Genomic DNA, 21913 nt, shown 5'->3' on the forward strand with positions numbered 1-21913 from the left:
AGGAACCAAGGAACACACAGAAATGTAATGGACATTTCGATGAGTACTTTGTAAAAATGTTGTAAATCGTACAAAGAATGTGAAGTTTCCTTCTGAAAAGGATCACTTGTAGCTCACAGCAATTTAGTTTCACGTCCTCATTAGGATGGCAAAAGCCAGCCGAGTAGCAGTGTTGACATTTTTTTAAGTTGCTACTGTGCACATTCTGACCTTAAATTCTAAAGCCCAACAAAAACTGAGAAAAATATATCCAGAGACAGTAATTTCAAACACGCCTTTGTCACAAATATATGTAATATAAGTATGCCAGCTGAAGGACTTTTTCTCTTGTCAATTTTCAAGCCTCAGGTGTTGGTGAAAGCACTTTTCAAACTTGACAAGAAACGTTCATAAGACTACTTCAGAAACGAACAAAAGAAAATATCTAAAACTGCTTTGAACACACTCTTTTGGCACATGTTTGATGCAACACCACAGAAATACCAGTCTTACAGCTGAGACATAACTCGTGAGAGAAATAATGCTTTTAATGAAGATTTACCCTCACCTCTGGCAAGTCCACATATGCTGTATGACCCACACTGAATTTTAAAAGCTCACTATCCATACAGTCTTCTTGCTTTCTATTACTGGTACATATATATAAAGAAATATATATATATAAAGAAATATATATATATAAAGAAATACATATATATATATATATAAAGACCTGCCTTGAGGCAAGCCTATCCTTCTGGTACACTACTTTTTTTTCCCCTTAGAATCACAAAAGGACAAAAGAAACAAAGTCAGAGACAATAATAGGGCAATTAGGTTCCCAAAGAGAAAGTGTGCCCGTATTTGCACAACAATAGTCACTTGCACAGAGCAGACTGCCCCACCCCGAACAAGTAATACTGGTACACTACCAACTGGTACACTACCAAAGGAATTAAATTCTAGCACGGTGTTTATCGTTTGGGTCTCAGGGGCTGTGGTTAAAACCACTTGACACTTCAGAAAGTCAAAGCAAAACAGGAGAGAGTGCAAACGGAACAACGCCAAGTGTCACAGACCCCAGATCAATTCTTCACTGAAAGTATGCAGAATACTCAGAGCGGTAAAAAAAAAAAAAAACCAACCCGACCGAGCAAAAAACCCGAAAAATCAGCAACAACTTTTTATCTTCAGTTCTTCAGCTGGTTATTTACTTTCACGTTCATAATCACATAAATACTCATAAAAATACAGCCTAAAAAGAACAGCGTTAACGTGAAGTTCGGTAAGTCTGACTATCAAGCTTTAGAAGCAGACAGAAAGAAAAAAAAAACCAAATTCGGTACGATGTATGCGATCTGCAGGCGCTTTTACACTCCCTTTATCTGACCATAATACACGGTCAGGGAAAAAAAAATAAATTTTAAAAAGACAACAAAACAAAACTAAAAAATAACCCCAAAGCAAATCCTCAAACTCCAACTCCACACCGACTTTAGAAGAACTGCAACTTTTTCCAGCCGCCGTGCGCAGCTCGCAGCTCCACCATGATAAATTTAAGAGGGGGAGGAGACAACCCTTTAAGAAAACTCCATTTCTGCACGCACCGCGGGCACAGGGAAGAGCCGGGCGGGGGATGCCAGACCCCGGGAGCCCTGGGACAAGGCTGGGCCGTTCTCTCTCTCTCTCTCTTTCCCTCTCTTCCCCAGCCCGGTGCCGTTCCCGGGGCTCGGGCCCTGCAGGACGGGGCGGCGCACAGGCCTCGGCCCCGGGCCGCCTCCCCGGCCAAGGCGGGCGGGCACACAACCCAAAGCAGGGCCCTGTTTTTTCCCTCCCAGCCTTTCTGGAAAGTTTTTCTCCCGCTCTGCCTGCCTGCCTTGCTTTGCCTGGGGAATGCGGCCCCGCTCGCCGCCTGCCCCCGCCCCGGGGTGAAGCAGCAGCGGGTGCGGGGCTGAGGGCGCTGCCCGCGCACGGCCCCCGCACCTCGGGCCGGCAGAGCAGCCGGGTCATGCCTCAGGGCTGGGCCGGGCCCTTCTCCCCGCCTCTCCTCCTCCTCCTCCGAGCCTCCGCCACCATGTCACACCGAGCAAACATGTCTGTCTGTCTGCCTGCGCCTGTGTGCGGCGGCGGTGACTTCCTGATCCGCCGCTCGGCACAGGCGGAGGGACGAGAAAGGCCACCCACCCTCCTCCTCTCCTCATCCTCCTTCTCTCCTTTCCCCCGGCGCGGCCCTGGCTGGGGACGGGCTCTGCTGCCCTCCTGCCCCGCCCGGCAGCTGCTCTGCCGCCCACCTCCGCTTCCAGCTGGACGCAGAACTTTTCCAGGTGCCAAAAAAACACCCTTTTCTCGACACAGGGGCCGAGGCGAGCCGCAGCTACCTGAGCATCCGCGCGCCTTGTGCATCCTCGCTCCCGCCCGGCCGGGTTAAAAAAAAATAAATTTCCGCGCACACCGGAAATAAAACGCTTTTTTTTTTTTTTTCTTTTTTTTCTTGCTCGCTCGCTTGCTTGGCAGGCGATTCCAAAAAAAAATTGTAAGCGCATGTTTTTGTGCTACTCTTAAGCTTAGGAGGTGGGGAGGAGGAGGAGGAGGAGGGGGGGGGAGAATTTCTGCGAAGGGGAAAAGAAAAAACGGGAGGGGTGCGACGACACGCGAGCTATTTTGGGAAGTAAACCGCGACACCTTTACAGTTAAAAAAAAAAAAAAAAAAAAAAAAAAAAAAAAAAAAAAAAAAAAAAAAAAACCACAACACCAAGAGACCGAACAGCAACAGGAGCCGCAGCCCTGCTGGGCTCAACTCAAGCCCCCGCTTCTTTCTCCCCCCCTCCCTCTCCCCGGTGTGTGTGTGCGATGTTTGTGACAGGCAAAGGCGGCGAGATGATCCGGATCACGGCCTGCCCTTGGCTCTGACGGGGAAATGCCGCTACAGGCGAGACCGCTCCTCCATGCACCACGTTCCTCCCTCCCATTGCCTTCCCCACTTCCCCTGCCTGGGCTGGGTCTGTGCCAGCGTTCGCCACGGCGGAGAAAACACAACCCCGCCGCTCCTCTGCCTCCGGACACCCCGAACTTCACCCCCCCGGCCGCCGCTGTGGGGCCGCCCACGGCCCGTCCGCCTTGGGCTGTCGCTGGACAAGGATCTATTCCTTCCTTTATCCTATTTCTGCCCGTGACACGCTCGCCGGGGCGGCAAAAGAGCCGAGAGCGCCGCTGACTCACGGAGACTCTCCGCCGCGGGGGTTCTGCCGCTCGGCGCTCCGGAGATCCGCATCGTGATGATTCCAGAATAACACCGGATATCAAAACTTTCTTCTCTCCACCCACTGGGGGGGATATAAATATTCCGGAGGGCCTGGGCGGCGGGGGAAAGGTGGGGGAGAAGGAAGCAGGTGGCGGCTGGGAGCGGGGAAAGGGAGCGATGCGGAGAGAGGAGCCGGGCACGGTGATGAGCCGTGACAATGAAGGACCGTGCCCGGGCACGGGGAGCTGCCGGGGGTTGGACCCGAGTTGCAAGTTGTATTTACCTTCCGCCCGGGCGGAGCGCCGTGCTGACTGTCGCTCCTCTTCCCCCCGTCAGTGAGTCACCCGAGCCCGGCAGCGGAGCGAGGGGACTAGATTACGAACATGACTTCATTGATGACAGCCATTCCCTCCTATTCCTAAACTCCTGCCCCTCCTCCGGCCCCCCCTCCCCTTCACGGACGCCACTGCTCAGGCAGCGGAGCTGCCATTGGTCCGCCGCTCAGGAGTGCCCGCCTCTTTGCGTAGAAGATGCTGTTCTATTGGCCAGAAGGGGCTGTCATTCATGCGGGGGGGCGGAGGTGTGCAGACGCGCGCGGGGCGGGGTGCGCTCCGCTCTGGCGGCGGCCGCGGGCGGCTGGAGCTCCTCGGGGGCCGCCGCTCCTCTCCTGCGCCCCTCCCTGCTCGCCTCTGCGGCGGGGAGAGACACACACAGAGAGAGGGGCAGGACTTCTTTCCCTGCGAAAGCGGCAGCAAGGGCGCGGGCGGCACTGTGGCGGGATTAGTTTGGGGAAGAGGTGAAGAAGGTGCTGGAAGTGCGCCGTGCCTCTTGCCCCGCTGGAGGGCTCGGGGAGGAGCCGAGCCTGACGGGCCTGGGATCAGCTGTGTCTGCCCGAGAGTGAGAGCGTGTTTTGTGTGTGTGTGTGTGTGTGGTGTGTGCGCGCCCTCAGAGCGGGTGTCTCCCTCCCTATGGAAAAAAAAAACAACCCAAACGTGTCGAGGGGGGAAAGTTTAGCCCTCGTTCCCTCTCTCGGGTGCTGTGGTGGATGAGGGAAGGCTGTGGAGGGCATTCCAGAGGAACCGGCCTGTCAGGCGGGCTCCGGGCTGCCCTCAGGGCCGAGCCTTCGGCGGGGAGAACCGGCCCGGCTCAGGAACCGCCGTGGAGCTCTTGTTTCTGCTGGATTCGGAATTTCTGAGGGGAAATAGTGCAGTTAATGTTTGTTCTGTCTTGCTTGCTTCCGTTTACAGTAGGATTTTTAAAAAGTTGGTTTGGAAGTACGCTTTGCAGTTCGGTGTGCTGGTGCCGGGTCTTGAGCGCTTGTTGTTTTTTGTTGTGGTTGTTTTTGGGGTTTTTTTTTGTGATTTTTTTTTTCTGTTGTTTGTTTGGGGTTTGTTTTGCTTTGTTTTTGTTTTGGGGTTTTTTTTGTGTGTGTGTGTGGTTATTTTTCAAATTTTTTAAATTTATTCTTTTAATTTTTTTTTAATTTTTTTAAAATTTTTTTTATGCTTTAGATGGTTTACCTGGCTTGCAGGGTGTTGTAAATGTATCACACAGGGGCCGCAGAGCTCTCTTTTTTTTTTTTTTTTTTTTTGTACAAGCTATACCTGTTCGTGTAACAGGCGACTAAATACTTCATTAAAACTAATTACTTCAGTACTTCATTAAAATAATGGGCCCGACTGTCTGAGGGTTTGTTGTGTTTTTTCCTTGAACGCGGGTTGTAGAGATTAAAAAAAAATAAAAATACAGCCGTACTAGACTACCGTAGTTGGTGTTACAAGCAGTTACGTTTTTTAAGGTCATGTCACATGGACGGTATTTGCCATTCTGAAAGTAAACTTTCGCTTTTAACTGTGGAGTAAGAGTGTTCGTAGGAAACTAAATAAAATCAGTAGCTACTGCAGAGGGTCAGGTGGCCGAGTTTGCCTGAAGCTCCTCTGCTGTGGTCAGGTGGGGAGGTTAAAGACCTGCAGCAGTGCTGGGAGCACCAAATGCATCTTGTGGTCTTGAAGTGACAGGTGTTGTTTACATGGTGTTCAGCTTAGAGCTCTTTTTGTTGTTCAAATCACCACTTTGTGATGCTGGCAATACAGTGCTAATTACCGCTGTTCCTGGAGTTTTCCAGCTTAACCCTTAGCTTAGTCTTATTTTTTATGTAAATGACCAAAATGCCAAAAGATAAGTGTGTAAGATTCAGTGCTAACACTACATATCAATGAAGTAAAAACTTTAAAAGGCTGTATTTTCAGTGCACCGTTGTCAGTGAAAAATATTTACTTGGGAACAAAATCAAAGAAATTGAATCATTCAGTTCTTAATATACAAAATAACATGTTGTTATGTAAATCTTTTGATCCACTTGTAATTTATAGCTTTGTTTTTACCGTTGTCTTAAGCTGCAAACTGGTGTCTAAGAGATAAAAGAATGTAGTTAACATTCCTGGAAAATTATGCTAATGGAAATGAAAGAGGTGAAGAGATCCTTTTTTATTATCTTTTTTTTTTTTTTTTTTTTTTTTTTTTTTTTTTTTTTTTTTTTTTTCTTAATACTGAAACTCTCATTTGGCAGTAATTTGCATTTGTGGTTTGTTTTTCCTCCTCCATTCCCCAGCGTAAATCTGAAGACTGTTTGCCTTTTCTCTCTGCAGAAGAGAAAACAAACATTAAATAATGGAGGGGAAGCTTTCTTTCAAGACAGCTCAACTGTTTGCTGGATCCAGCAACACTCAAGCCATTCTAAACGAGGTCAAGCCATTCTTTTTGTTAGAAAACATACAGTGAAGAAAAAGAAATAAAAAGCTAATCTTTTAGGCAAAATAAAAAGGTCTCTTGACTCTGGAATAGATGCAGCTATATTTAGTTAGTGATTGTGTTTATTTGGGAAGGTTGCAGCAGACGGTTCCATTTTCCAAGGGTGTGAACATGCCTGTTTCTGGTGTCAGTTTGAAGGCTTTTTCTTTTTGTGTTTTGATGAAGCACCATTGAATCTCATTGTAATCTATACTGAGGAGATGGGAAACATGGGGGTTTTTTTGTCAAGGGAGGCATGTTATGAATGCCCGATACAAAAATCTTAATTGGAGGGGTCAGTAAGGCTTCCCTATATGAGACGTAAGTAGCTGAAGCTTTGTGCAATAATGAATACGTAGACATGATTATTAATCACACACTATAGGATAAATTTGTTTTGCTCCTGTTAATTTATCTAACATTGAAAAAGGAAGAAAAGATGAGGGCCCTTAACTTCAATTAATGTTTTGGATGCAGCCATTAATGGTTAAATAGCATGTAAAAAATTAAAACTAGATAAGGTACCACTATAAAAGGTATGGGCTTTGTCTAGCTAAATAGGTTGTTGTAGAACTAAAGCTTGTTTGTGTGAAGAATGATACCAACATAATAAGTCTGTTTAGAAACTGATGTATCAGTGGTACTCTTGCAGGGACACTTCTACCAAAAGGAGGTCATTGCCATCAGGGAGCTAGCTGCAGATGTTTACAGCAACCTCACCATTACCACCTTGAAACCCCTGCTGGAACCGTCAGTGGTGCTATTTCTGTGTTTGCTGTGAATTTTCTGCCAGAGACAATTGCACTCACTGCAACAGAATAGCAGAAAAGATTATTTTTTTAGTATTTCAGCTAGTTCTTTGCAGAGTCCATCTGCTTTAGGCCTGGATGGGCAGTGAAAAAGAGGTAAAGCTAGAACATTCCGAGAAGATGGCTTTATACTCAGGCTTCTGCATAAAACTCAAGAGCAAAATGTTCTTTCATGTGTCTAGGGAAATGATAAAGTGAACTTGCCATCCACAAGTCCATGGACTCCAATGGGTTCTCTCACACCTCTGAGTGCTGAAGGAACTAGCAGACAAGATTGCTAGGCCTCTCTCTCAGATCTTTGAGAGGTCATGGCAGTCAGGAGAAGTGGCACAATGCTGGAGAAAAGCAAGTATCACCCTGGTCTTCAGAGGAGGAAAGGAGATCTCAGGGAGCTACAGGCCAGTTGGTCTCATCTTAATCCGTGAAAAAGTAATGAAACATCTCCTGGAGGTTACCCCCACACACAAAGATGGTGAAGAGTAGTCAGCATGCTTAAATAACCTGATTGCCCTTTGTGCTGAGACCTGGGTGGATGAGAGGGAGGAGCTGTGGATATTTACCTGGAGCAAGGGTTTTGACACTGTCTCTGGTGTTGTTCTCACAGGCAAGTTCTGAAAGTGTGGGATGGATGTGTGGACAGTGGGATACCAGTTGTCACTGCAGCCTCACTGTCTGCTCATCCAGCCCGTATTTCCTGAGCTTGAACTGCACATCTCTGAGGGCAGCAATCAGTGGCACAGGGTCTCATTGGAGGCCTGTCTCTAGTGTGTCCCCAAGAGTTCAGTACTGGTCCAGGATTGCTTAACTTGTTTGTCAGTGACTTGGATGAAGGGGCAGATGTCTCCTGGGCAAGTTCACTGACAAAGCAAAGCTGGAAGGAGTGGCTGATACTCCAGAGAGCTGTGCAGTCCTTCCAAAGGACTTCAACATGTTGAAGAGGTGGGCAGAGAGGAGCTATCTGAAATCCAGCAATGTGTCCTGTTTTGGGCTCCTCAGGACAAGAGAGTCATGTAGCTCCTGGAGCATGTCCAGTGGAGGGCTGCATAGGTGGGGGCTGGAGCATCCCAGGTATGCAAAAGGGGTGAGGGACAGGGCCTGTTCAGTCTGGAGAAGAGAAGAATGAGGGAAGATGGCATCAATACATATAAATATCAGAATATCTCTCATCACAAGGATGGAGCCAAGTTCTTCTTAGTCATGCTGAGTAGTGAGCAGAAACTGGAATTACAGAAACGTCTACCTCAAGATGAGGAAGAAATCCTCTACTAATTGAGCACTGGGGTAGGCTGCCCAGGGCAGTGGGGTCTCCTTCCCTGGGGTACTCAAAAGCAGTCTAGACAAAATTCTGACTGCCATGCCCTAGAGGACCTTGCCTGGGCAAGGAGGCTGGTGACATCCAGTGATCTTCTCCTGACCTATCTGTTAAAGGGGAACAATACTTTCCCTGAAGTAATTGAATCCTGGAGGAAAGGTTACTCTTTAACCATCTGTTGTTCTGCAGCATGTAATATCACTGTGCCAGCTGTACTTTCATTGTATGTAGAGTGTGGCTCAGCCTGGTATGATTAACAACAAAGTCAACTGGAGCTGGTTCAAGCTTTTCCTTCTCTTGTGCAAAAGTTAATTACTATTTAATTTAAAAGTAAAACTTATGTTCAAATACAACTTTTATGAATGTGCTTGGTACTCATGCCCCTTTCCCCTTAGCCTTTTCTTCCTGGAGACATGCTCATCTATCTGTATTCACAGATTTAAGAGATAGAGCCTGTTGCAAAATAGCATAATTTGCTCTAAACTCAAGGTGTTTTTGTGAGTGTGATGTTAAAAAGACAATATTCAAGTGAGATCTTTTCAAGGCTAAATAGAGTGTAATAACAATCCTCAGTCGAAGGAGCCTTTCTGAATACATTCCTGAATAAAGCTGGTGTGTGAGGAAGGTGAGCTGGCTTGCACAGATAATGCCTTACTGTTCCTATTATGTAGTCTCTAAAAGTTCTAGAGTTTGGCTTGATACAATATTTTACAGGAGAGGAGAAGCACACTGTGTTATCTCTTTCTCCTTTTGTTCTTTTTAGGCTGCTATTGTACTTCCCAAGAAAATAGTCCCAGCTGCGTGTGTATGTTTTTACAAGAATAACACTCTACACTTGATTTTTTTTTTTTTTTTAATTTTACCTTAATGGTTTCTGAGTCTCTGCAATTTCTCAACATCCATTTCAGTTCCAATCCTCTCTTCTACGGTGCTCACCAAATCCCTCTAGCTTTGTGTCAACTGCAGATTTTGTAAACATACTCATTAGTGAAGCAATTTAAAAGACTGTTGAAGATAACCATGCATAGAATGGATTTCTCTGGTACTCTGAAGTGTCTCCAGTTATTAAGCATTCATTCCAGGGTGTTGACCTGTTGTTGTTCTGGCATCCCATTATTTTCTTGTGTGCCTGTAGTAAGATGATTTGTTTTCTAGTTCTGGCTCTTCCTGGCCTGTTACACAGCCTGCTGGAAGTGGTCAAATATCTTTTGTTCAGTGGAGCAAACCCACAATTCTGAACTGAAGCCCGATTTCTTGTAGAATCCATTTTGCTGTTCTTCCTGTGCTTAATAGTGCTCCTATGGCAAATGTGAATTTACCCGTCTTTAAACATTCTGTGAGCTTCCTGCTCAGTATAAGATGTAAGTAAAATTTACCATTATTAACCTATTCTGGTGTCCCTTTCAGTTAATTACAGGGCAGTGTCAGAATACAAAAAGAAAACTACCACTGTAGAACTTTGAATATACTAGATTGGAAAAAATATATTTTTTTTTTTCTGTATAGTTACAAAGACTATGGTGATTCAGCTTAGTCCAAGAGAAAAACAAGTATGGAGGACAATGAGGTTTTTTTTTCATATACGACTCAAGTCGAGCCACTATTCAAAGAATGTCATATACTATATGCATGTAATATATGCTCTGATTTGGAATATACTGTTACGTTAGAAAGGAAATCTGTTTAGGCAGTGAATATTGTGGGCCTTTGAAAAACATTACTTGCCCTGAAAATTCTGTATAAATCACAGCTATACACCAGGAAGATCTTATGACTGTTCGATTAGTAGAATTTCCCATAACTTTTTTTTCTCCTGCGCTTTTCTTTCCTCCAATAAAATTTGAATTGTGTTCCTCTCTTCTTTCTCAAAGTGTTTATTTTACCTTTGCACTTTTCTCCTTCCTTTTTTTACAGTTACCTATTTTTTTTATTTGCTTTATGTTTTCATATAGATTTTTTTTCCTTCATCAGTGCTGTTTATTGTCAGCATTACGCAGAGTGAGTACAAGGTGGAAATGCACTACATAGGAAATACTCACTTTTATAAGCTACTGCTCACTGTTTGAACAATGTTTGAGAGCCCATTATGACTACTTTCTCATCTTCTTCAACTTCAGACTTTTGTTTTGCCCAGATGCAAGCGTGTTTAAGACAGTGCAATCTAAGTAAAGCTGAATTTGGCAAAATTTTTCTAACTGCTGTTAGCATGACTTTCATCCTCCCTAAATATGTGGGTTTTGTCATACTTAACTTCATCATATGAAAGGGGGTATTCTTGTCCTGACAGCCAGGAAAAAAAAATAAATGTTGCAGACAGAAAGTCTAATTCTCATTCTCTGAAGAGAAAATGTAGGGATCTTTCTGTTTGTTTTCACTATATTTTTCTGGGTTCTGTTTCATGTGTGCTTAGTTTTCAAATTATGAGATTGTGAACCCACAAGCAAGGCACAGGTTATATCAGTTTTGGGGTTTTTTTTTAGTTATTGAGCAGTAGAATATGTGTGCCACTTCTCAGCCTGGTATCTATTTTCAAATAATACAATAACTGAATACAATTAGAACATACTGGTAAATATTATAAATCACTGCATTGTATGAAGTAGTAGAATATTGTAAGATTCTCTCCTACCTAAATGTGTAACATTTGAGACAAGTCCTGGAATGTCTCATTAGGCTTCTTATCTCAAAAATGTGTTTTATCAAAAATTAAGCTGGTGAATACAATAAGGGAAAGCAACAGTAAAATGGGGAGGGAAATGGTCTACTAAGAGAGAATCATTTTTTTGTTAAGTATGTTCTCAGTGTGCAAGGACAATTTTGTTGTGTACCCTAACAGAGTTTTCCCAGGTGACTGACTGCTATCTGCTCAGTTACACAATGTGATCAGAGTACCAAAGGCAAATAGCAGATCTGGGATGAGTAAGATTTTCTGGAGGCTATCAAACACCTGGATAAATTGGAGCCATCTCTGCTGCTGTTCAGCTTGCAGAGTAATGACAAGACAAAGCCTTAAGGGTGTTCTGTCTGTGCTCCCCTATGAGCTCATTGCTAACTGCTGTAGGTAAGTAGGACTCTGGAGATATTTTTATTTGCTATTTATACTTCTTCCTTTCTAAATCAGGTGCATGAACATGAAATACAGCAGCTCAAGAAGGAAGGTATGCAATTTAAGACGTAGAGTTTTGTTTTCAGCTGGTATTGTCAATATGCAGACTTTCTCTAATTTAGTGTTCACACTGGTAAGGATGTAAGAGTTGTTTGCTTCTGTTTAGCTGTGAACAACTGATCTTGAAGCCAAAATAAATCCTTCATCATGGGATGGCATGCAGGACAGGCCAGTCAGTAATGCTAATGCAAGAAGTAGATGTCAGCTTTCTGCAACTGTTGTTTACATTAGTCACTGCTTCTGGTGATCTGCTGACACAGCAACTTATATTACCACTTTTTAACATAGAGATTCAGATAAATCTGATTCATTTTGACTGGTAAGGTAAGTTGGGTGTGCTGGACATGACACAGATATGTGCACTCACAGCCCAGAAAGCCAAAGGTGTCCTGGGCTGTATGCAAAGCAGTGTGGCCAGGAGTTCTCCCCCTCTGCTCTGCTCAGCTCAGACCCCACCTGCAGGGCTGCATCAGCTCTGGGGGCCCAGCACAGCAAGGACATGGAACTGTTGGAGCTGTCTAGAGTAGACTACCAGAATATTAGAGGAATGGAGCACCTCTCCTGTTATAAAGGGCTGAGAGAATTCAGTTTGTTCAGCCTGGAGAAGAAGCAGCTTTTAAGTGACCTCATGGCAGCCTTCCAGTACCTGAAGGGAGCCTGCAGGAAAGGTGTAGAGAGACTTTTTACAAGGACAGGTAGTGACAGGATAAGGTGGAATGGTTTCCAACTGAAAGACAGGAGGTTTAGATTAGATATTAGGGCAGAAGTTCTTTCTTGTGAGGGTAGTGAGGCATTAGAACAGACTGTCCACAGTAGCTGTCGATTTTCCATCCCTGGAAGTGTTCCAGATGAGTTTGGATGGAACTCAGAGCAACCAAGTGTAGTGAAAGGTGGTGCTGCCCATGGCGGGAGTTGAGGTAGGTCATTTTTAAGGCTCATTTCAAGCCAGACCATTCTATCATTCTGTGATAGGTGCCAAGCCACTGCATTTTAGGAAAGTAACACTGATTCAGGCTGTGTTTTTGACGTGCTACAGAGAACTTCATTCTTCACAAGAAATGTGATAGGTGAAGGCATGTTTTAATCCAATAAAAGAGGTGATTCCAAAAAAAAATCATCCAGTCATAAACAGGACTTCATACAAAGGATTAGTAATTGTAAAAAAAAAAAAAATTAAGTTCACATAGTCAGGCTTGGGCAAGAACATTTCTGTGTTAAAAAGATAGCTGTGTTCCTTTTAGAAATCCCAGTGAGTTGTTCAGCCTTTTTACATGTTTCCTACTTTGTTGTATATAATATAATTCTAGTACTTAGCTTGCAAGAGTTTTTGGTTCATTGTTACAGCAACTTTGCCGGCTGTCTGAGAGCTAGAGGCTGTTTGGCCTTTGCCATCTTGTTCAGTGACCTGTACATGTTAAACTGAACAAAGTTACAAAGCATTGTTCTAATACATGATGTTTTAATCCAGCTGTGCAAATTACTTGAGTTAACTCGCAATGATGGGCTTGACAGCTCTGGGTAGGATAGTGATAATGATACTTACTGCCCAGTTTGTCTTTTGCAATAAATGATAAGTTAGCTGACAAGGCTAGGAGATAGATAGCCTCTGGCAAAGAAAGTTCTCAGAACTGCTGTAACTACAGGCTGTCTTCATACCTTGGAAATTCTTTATGCTTTGAGAAACTTAGGTATAAATGCAGACAAAAAAGTCTGTCAGTAGATGAAATTGTGAGGCTCAGCACAGATTATTCTCACCAGCTTTGCCAGAGACTTTTGAAAAATTACTAGACTCTTCAAGGTTCTACTACACTCAAACAGTGCTTCTCTAATTACAGCTCTGACAGAAATGTTAGTAGTTTGAAATAAAATATTTTAACAAGACACTACCCCTTGGGTAGGCTTCCTCTCCCATAAATCATAAAATGTGTTCCTGGAATTGGCCTATTAGATTCTTAAATGTTTGTGGAGATTGAGCTACCATGAATAAGTTTGATGGTTCAAGTTTAACCTGTGATAACTGAGGTGTGGGCATGGCACTGCTTCTTAAGCCAAAACCATGCAGTCACCCTGCACTTTCCATGAAGAGAAAATATAACCTGCTGAAGAGACTTTTCATCATGGGACACTCCATTGTCCTGTCTGGCAGAAGGCAGAATGGTCTGTGTGTTAGTAATGTGTAATAAGATTAGTTATTAATAATTAGTAACTGCTGCAGCAGTTTGCTGGAGTGCTTATCAGTCAGAGCCCTGTATCCTTTGCCGTGCACTCTTTAATACTCAGGTGCAATATAATATATGTGTGAGACTCTTATCACAATCAAAATGTTGTATTCTAGTGTACCTCCTTTTTTTTTTTTTTTTTTAGGATTTTTAGGATAAGCCTTTATCATTCTGAAAGCCTCTAACTGTCTCAAATTACTCAAATTAGATGTATCTAGCCTCATGTTTTTCAATTCTTTTCCTAAAATAGAGAACAATGAGAATTTTATTTTAATGAAAAACTGTTGGTAGGGTTATAAACTTTTTTAAATGGTTTTTGTAACTAAAGAAGCAGAATGGGATACTACTTTTGAACAGTGTTAAAATAACCCATTTCTGATAAGAAGATACTCAGAGGAGTTAGAAGCCTGTTACACAGAACTTATCAATGGTTTTCAAATATTTCTGTTGTCAACTGTCATGAAACAGAAATTGTTTTCCTCCTTTCACTTCCTCTAGAGTGTATAAAACACATGCACTTTACCAGCCATTCTGAATTTCCAAAAATTTACAGCTTACTGAAAATACCTGGAACTCCTCTGCAAAATTAATGAGGACTTTTTCTACCATAAAATTTATATAGAATGATTTGCTCAGAGCAATAACAAAATAGAGCAAAATAACTGTCAGGTTAATCCCTGCAGCAGAGAGTGGGAATCTGGCAAAAAGTTGTCATCACTTGTTACCTACCTAGTTGTAGAGGTGTTATAAAGTGTCTTAAATGACATAAGAGTCAAATATTAATACTTGAAGAGTATTAATATTAAACAAGGAGGAAAAAGATGCAACTAAATCTTAACATACTGGAAGAAAGTAAAGAAGTATCTGGAAGAAAGTAAATAAATTTAATACCTCAGAGTTGGTTCGTTCAGGACAAAGGATGAAAATATCAAGGAAAATAAGCCACTGTGCACCTGTGCATTTGTACTGGAGAGGTGTTTGTCTGAAAGGGGTTTAGCTCTAGTGCATTTGCTCATTTCAGTAAATATAAAAGGATGCATTTAAATGGGTCATCTTTGATTAGGAGTTTTGGAAAGCAGAGTGATTCTACTCCAAGGAAGCAAATGAGCTAGGTAAACATACAGTCCTTAGTTACGAAGGGCTTGATATTAATATTCTGGGTGATGAAACTAGGTTGATGTGTTGTTGTCGTTGTTATATTGTCCATAATGCTTATAATTTTGTCAATCATTTTTATGTATTTGTATGTATGTATTATTTATTGGCCCATTGTATTTACTTCCTATTTAGCAGAGCAAATGGATTTTTCTGAGTGTGTCAGGGGGTACAATCCTCTGCCTCACTATTGCCTTCATGCATTCTAATGTGTGCTAACAATAACATTAAGGACAATGGCTGTGCACCTTTTGCCCCTGACTGCTATCTGCCTTCTCACCAGACCCAGTATTGTGAACAAATTATGAAGCAAAGCAGGCTGTCAGTGTGGTGTGCCTGGGTGCAAGTGTACATTTAGTTCATGACATTTAGGTTCATGAGGGTTAGTCTGTGTGGTGTACAGACTGGTAAGCAGCACAGATGCATAATGATATTAAACTTTCTCAGGAGTCTTTCAAAAAATGCAAAGAACCTGCATTCTGCTGGTGAACTACTGAACCTGTGTTAAGACTGGATGCATTAAGGGTAATTAACAAGGCAGAAAACTAATTTTTGAGCAGGTAGATGCAAGCAGACTGTGAGAACAACCATCCCCCAATGACCAAATAAAGTGGCATTTAGAAGTTAACTGGAAACCAGTACTGTAGTGCTGTGAAAGAAAACCCCAGGGACAAGGAAACAATTACAATCAGTTACAAAAAATAAGCTCATATAGCACTAAATGCAAGGGATATAATGACAACCCCCAAGCTAGCAATGAAGATGCAGTTGTGTAAGGACTGAAACAGGTATGAAAAACGTGGAAATTTCTTGCAAAGTATTCATTATCCTGCACCACTGGTAGCAAACCAAGCTATTTTTTTTTTTATAATTAGAAAATTATTAGGGGCATTATTGTTAATTAATTAATTGAAAATTATTCTCATAGTCTTGTTCGCTCTAGAGGTGGTAATGGTTCTTGCAACAGGAAGATTGTTTTGAAGTAATGATGAGAGTTATGTCTCTTCCCTCTTTCAGCAATTCTTCCCACATCACTCCCACTTATAGTCAGCCATTGCTCTGCCTCTTCAGGAGGACTTGCAAGAGGCTCAGCTTGCTGCTTCTGCCATGGCACAGGACAACCAGGAGCAGAAAAAAAATCTTGGTACTTTTGTTAATGCTGTTTGCTTCTGCTGCTGCCGTGCATCCCTCTAACTCTTTCCTCAGAAGCCAAGGTTATGCAAGTAGGAAGTAAAACTGACTCTTCTGGTTGTGTAGGTTACTGAAACAACTGATAATTGCTGTCTTATCCCAAATAAAGCAGGTAGTCTGCTTTTCTAAGCTGCTTCCTACTTTGCTGGGGCCAAAAGCTATTTTTTTTTCCACTTGTGAGACTCTGAACAGGCTGCATTTTAGAATCTAGGAAAGAGCTATGTTCAGAGCAATCTAAATAGAGATTGCACAGGCATGTCTGTTTCTGAAGCCACTGCACAGTGGGAGGACTTTCCAAAGGAAACCCTGAGAGCAAAGGTGTGGCACAAATCCTTGCACAGGGCAGATCCAAACTGGAAAGTTAACCCTAAGTACACAACAGCATGCCAAATTCAGAAACCATCCCAAAAGTTAAATAGAAATTTTCCACTTACAAACTGATTGGCTACTTGGACAGACTTCTAGCTAGTCTTGTTGCCTGGGAAATTGACCTGCAAAATCTATGCTGGTCGCAGCATAGAGTTTGTAAATAAAGGAGTTGGACCATATGCATGAGTAAGGGCAATAGCAGCAAGTTGTCATTCCAGCCCAGTTATCAAAAACTTGTGAACTGTTGAAGAATAACCCAAATACACTGGAGACTGTGGGTTTCACTGCTACATAGCCAGCATCCACAGAGAATAACACTGACAGGATGTGAAAATATTACTCTGGCAAATCTAGAGATGAGGCTCCATTATCAGCATCAGTGATGCATCCACTGCTATTCCTTGCTTCCCATTAAACATGAAAAATTTTGGCTGCTTTGAAGAATGAAGGATCCCTCCAAAACATTGCTCCTTCTGCATACCCATTCTCTTTCCTATACCTAGTTCCTATGGGTTAGAGTGGATGGGATTTTTTTATTTATTTTGTGGGCTTTTGTCCCTGGTTTTGTTTGTTTATTTGGTTTTTGTAAATCCGCCTTTAAGTGTGCATGAAACCTGATTACTTGCATCTGTGTTCCTAGCTGGAATACATGGTCTGCCTAGAAGGAAAATGGCTTTTTTCTTACATGAGAGAGGAGCTGAGGAAGCACAAGCGAAGGTAAGAGAAAAGTCATAATGGAATAAGAAACCAAGTTAAAACTAATATATGGGAAAAATTCAGACCAAGGAATGAGAAATGGAGGTTCCTGGTGGTTAGTTCCTTATGGCTGCTGCAGGTTTTTCTGGTAGCTGGGCATATAACTTTGAGACTAACCTCTATGCTTTGTTTCATCTGGTAGGTGTACTTGGAACACCTTGTGTAAGCAACTTCACAGAGAAGCAATTATGATTGCAGTTGGTTAGAGGATGATCTTAGGGATAAAGAAGACTTAGTAGAGACTGTAAACAAGTAATATTTTTATTGTGCTGCCGTGGCTCATGTACGCTGTTATTTTTTGTTATGGTTAAAGGACTCTCATAACAATTTAAGAAACAAGCACGTTAATGCTTCTTCAATTGTGGAGAGGCTGAATTGAGGGTTAAGGCAATTCACCTTCAGAGATCTCAAATTTCAGTCATTACTAAAGTGCCTGGAAAAAAGCATACCTTATTCATTTCAAGGATTACATTGTTGTGTGTTTTATTCAAGAAGCAGCCTGGCTATTAGTAGACAGTGGGGAGTAGAAAATTTGTTGTTAAAGGGACTGTGATTGTGATAGTTACCACAAGCTGTGCAACAGACCATACAACCTGCACATCGGTTGAAGAATGGAGGTCTGCACTTATATTAAAGTTTTTATTTAATGGCCAGGCTTTGCCAGAGGCCCTCTTGAATATCAAAGCATTGGTTTCAAGAATTGGCAAAGATGTTAGTGCAGATGGGTCTTGAAATGTCATAGATGGAACCGTTCCTACTTTATTTCTGAAAGTATACATGTGTGATCTAGGTTTGTCCCTCTTTGGAAATTCTTTTATTTTTAACTCAGATAAGATAACAGCAAGTGAATTGCTGCCAAGACATTATGGAACTATGCTGCACATAGCTGCCATATTTTCTCATCATGACAAATACTGCTCTCACTGTTGTTTTTTGTACCTTGGCTTCAAGAAAGCTGCATTAAATTGCATTGGAAGCTAAACTGAGTAGACTGTATTGATACTCCTGTTCAGATCCCTTACACTGGCCTTCTTGCTATGTACTCCTGGTGTATGGAGCCATGTTAATATGTGATAGTAGAATTTCTAGCTAAGTATGCCACGGTAGTGCATTTGCTCCTCCAGCATCTCCTTACATCTGCAAATATGCTGTGGAGGATAATATTCTTGTGCTGAAAGTGTAGTTCGACCAAACATCTAAATTCTTGGAAGTTAGATAATACTCACTTTGAAAGGCACAAAGATAGCATGCAATTTCCCTGAAAGAAAGAATAAATTAGTGGCAGATACACGGGCAGCACACAGAGGTCAACTCTTGATCCAGTGATCTAGGTGGCAGAGATGTTGAATTTGTGTTGATAGAGTGAATTTCCTCTTTCAGCTCAATAATTTGCATTAATTATTTGATGGGAAAGAGAGGGATATTTTGAAGGTATTCCATAAAACAACCATGGTCAACAAGAATTTTGACAGGTATGTTTAAATACTCGTAGTTTCAAATTTGGGTTCTTTTTAGCAAAAATTCTTTAGAAAACAAGCCATACAGGAATTGATAGTGAAAATAAATAGTGACTTATCTTACCTGTGGAACAATTTGCTGAGTAACTTCACGAGGTGGAAATGTTTGTAGGAGGATGTACTTTGATTTCAAATACAAGCAGGGCTTTGTAAACATGTTCAAATCACTGCACATGGCAGCTTTGTTTGCTTCTACAGCCTAAGCTAGATGAGTTATATTTTACAAATCTCATGCAACAGTTACATTATTGTGCAATTAATATCTTTAGAGGTTTGCTAAAATACTTTGCAATTTTCTTTCCAATACCATAGAAGTTCTGCTATCCATCCAATCACAGAGTTTTGCATTACAAAGTTATTTTGGTGCCATCTCCAAAAAGCACATTGTGAGTGTGCTGCAGTGCTGGGCCTTGCTGGTTTGCCTTGTAGGTGGATGCTGGCTGGGTGTCTGTGACTGTTCAGTTCCCAAAGAGCCATTTTATGCTTCTAGGGTTAGGGGTTTATTGCCTTTTTTTGCAATATGATTCACAATCCACTTTCTTCAGGATCCGTCGCCCACAACCACTTTTTGGCCAAATTTAAGACTGAAAAGAGGGGACACAGCAGTGACTGAGTCACTTCTGTTGTGTGCCAACAAGTTGCTCGTTTGCTGATTAGCCACCTGCTTTAGATCTGGATTATATCCAGATCTGCTCCAGCTGGCCAGAGAATGGGAATGTCAGCTGTAGTCAAGGATACCTGCAAAGCACTGAGAGCTGCAGCAAAGCATCTTTGAAGAGAAGCACAGGGAAAGGCAAATTAAAGGGAAGGAAAGGGAAAAATAGAGGCAAGGAGCCAATTTCTGATCTCAGCATCACTGATGTCACCAATACAAATTTGGTCCACAGAGTGCTGAGGAAATGAGAATAGAAACAGGTCAGAGGGAAAGGTGACAGACTAGCACAGGTGACAGCAAGGGGAAAAATTAATCATGTCTCAACTGTGATCTTAATGGCTACTCTACTTCAACACTTGAAATGTCTCTTACTCATCCAAGATCATAAAATTAATAAAATCTTTCTGACAGTCTGATTGTCTTTTATAGTAGCTCTAGACAGGGATTTTTATTGGTGGGGCACCCATCTGCAGATCCATTTGAAAAGCAACATGCTTTTCAGATCTAATGAAGAGGAAAAGGTTTAAATCTCATGTTTCAGGTTAAATCCTATGGTAACAAACATACTTAAGATTTTCTTTCTTGTAGTGTTTTACACATCTACAAGGTTGCTTAATTTGCTGGTGAATACCAACAAGCTTCAACTATGCTTTAGAACATGTTTTTGTAAAAAATTGCAACAAACATACAAAAAACTACATTTCTGAAACATTTTCTTTTGAAATGGTCATGAAACTATTGAAACTCTATTGAAAAATGAATATAAAAGTTTTCTGCAAGGATTTTTTTAGTTGTTTCACTAGACTATTCATTCTAAAAGTAGTTTTTCTTTAAAATAAGCAACAGAAAGTATGTATGAAGAACCCCTCACCCGCTTTCAAGTACTCTTCAATCTAAAAAAGTTGTGTTTAATTTGTTATTTGTTTATAGTGAGTCCATTCTAAATTCTTCCATTTTTTGAACAGTTGCCCCTGGAAAGTTGTTGGTTTGGTTTTTTTGTTGTTGTTGGTTTGGTTTGGTTTTTGTTTTGGCTTTTTGCAGTTTTGGTTTGATTTTTTTGGATTTTTTTGGGAGATTGACCAGCAATAATAAAGGCAATAGCCAATTTCATGTCTCTAGGTATCACAAGGGTTAATATGATTCAGTACAATATAACTGCAATATACATTGCAGTTACTGCCTTTCACTAAAGAGGAATAAGGCTTGGGAATTCTTTGCCCACTTGAATAGCAGTATGATTTTTGGAAATGTTTGAGAAGTCTCACTAAACTGAGGGAAAGGAAGCAATGTCTCTTATTCCTATTTGCAGATACTTGGAGGCCTGATATGGCAAAAAGATGTACTATGTTGGTTTTCTCATTGTTGCACTAGAAAGTGCAGGGGGGTTTTGCTGATTTTTTTTTTTTTTTTTAAAGTGTGAATTTAGAGGAGATTTTCTTCGATTTGAAGCTGACAAACTTTGTCAAGTCTGAAAAATCACCCCTCACAAAAAAGAGGGGAAAAAAGCAAAGAAAATTCTCTTTCCAGTTAGTTACAGTCTTAGACATAACTCAGATAGGAACTGTATATTAAAATATAGACATACCTCTGCCCATAGAAACTGAGATCAACAGTTTACATTAACAAGATATTTGAAATTCTTATTTCCAGATATTTCTGTTGCAGTTTTTTTAGTTGTGCGTTACCCCAGCCCCCCAAATTTGCAAGTGGCAGCAGTGTTACAGCCTCAGACAAGCCACTGCTGCTCACACAGGACTGTCCTTGTATTTCAGCAGCATTGGCTGCTGAATTTAACACTCATCATGTTTACCAACTTCCAGCTTGAAACCTAAACAGAGCAGGTGTGTGATTAGCTAATTAACACAGCCAGCTGAGCCTTTTTAAGAATTAATCTAAGTATAAAATATATTACATTCTGATCCTGGTTTTTAATACTGCTGGGTGAGGTCATTCTCTGCTCTCAGTTTGGAAGAAGCTTCAGTAGGAATAGATAATCTATTAAAGGAGTGAACAGGATTGTATGATTCTCTGTAATGATAGTCAAAGCATGTTATTCGGCAAGTATTTATGTTTAAGATTAGGAAATATCTGTAACTTTAGCAACTCTGTTCCAAAGTTGAAGAAATTTCAGAATGTGAGATGTCTTGCTGTAGTAAGTTTATAAAATACCTTAATCCTATTATTTTGGAAAAATGAATATAATTGTTATTTGTTTTTCATTCTTGTACTTGCATTTCTTGTAGAAATAAATTTTGTTTACCTTAGCAGCATCTGGAACTCAGTTATGCTTCATATTTTCCTAGTAAAATTTGTCTAAGTACAACCATTAGGGGCAGAAATTTGCATTAAGCTGCTAGTATAAACTTCAGTATGCTCTAAATGCAGCCAGTCCACTTCTTACTATGGCAGCTTCTTTATTGGTCCACTCCCTACAGTGCTCCTTCTTGGAAGAGTGACCTGCTCTTTGTTGTATGCTTTACTAGGAAATGTGAGTGAAAACCAGGATGTGATTGTAAAGGTTTCTTCCCTTCAAGCTTGATTGGCTTTTCTTTATCATGTCTTAAAAAAAAAAAAAAAAAAAAAAAAAAAAAAAAAAAAAAAAAAAAAAAAAGTCTTCTCCTTCAAAGTTCTCCTCCATTTGGCTGGGAGAAGGAGTCAGGAGATGATCATGTGCAGACACCTCTGTGCTTCCCTCTCAGCAGTTCCTCCTCTCCTGTCTGGCAGCTGCTGGATTGAAGGTGAAACCTGTCCTGC

The 21913-nt window shown here is 41.6% G+C and overlaps 1 protein-coding gene across 4 annotated transcripts in view; it reads right to left on the reverse strand.

The window, feature by feature from the left end:
- Positions 1-3657, reverse strand: part of SMARCA2 (SWI/SNF related BAF chromatin remodeling complex subunit ATPase 2) — a 119543-nt gene extending 115886 nt beyond the window's left edge. The window contains exon 1 of one of the 4 annotated variants that reach the window (XM_083884149.1): positions 3504-3657. The gene's annotated coding sequence lies outside the window, so the exon portion shown is untranslated. Of the gene's footprint in view, positions 1-1962; positions 2076-2357; positions 2405-3198; positions 3324-3503 lie in introns of those variants that run through there. The other 3 variants (XM_083884151.1, XM_083884152.1, XM_083884150.1) reach the window with 3 other exon arrangements.
- Positions 3658-21913: the final 18256 nt, after the last annotated feature.

Source organism: Zosterops lateralis, assembly GCF_965231275.1.
Source record: "Zosterops lateralis genome assembly, chromosome: Z".
Lineage (NCBI taxonomy): Eukaryota > Metazoa > Chordata > Aves > Passeriformes > Zosteropidae > Zosterops > Zosterops lateralis.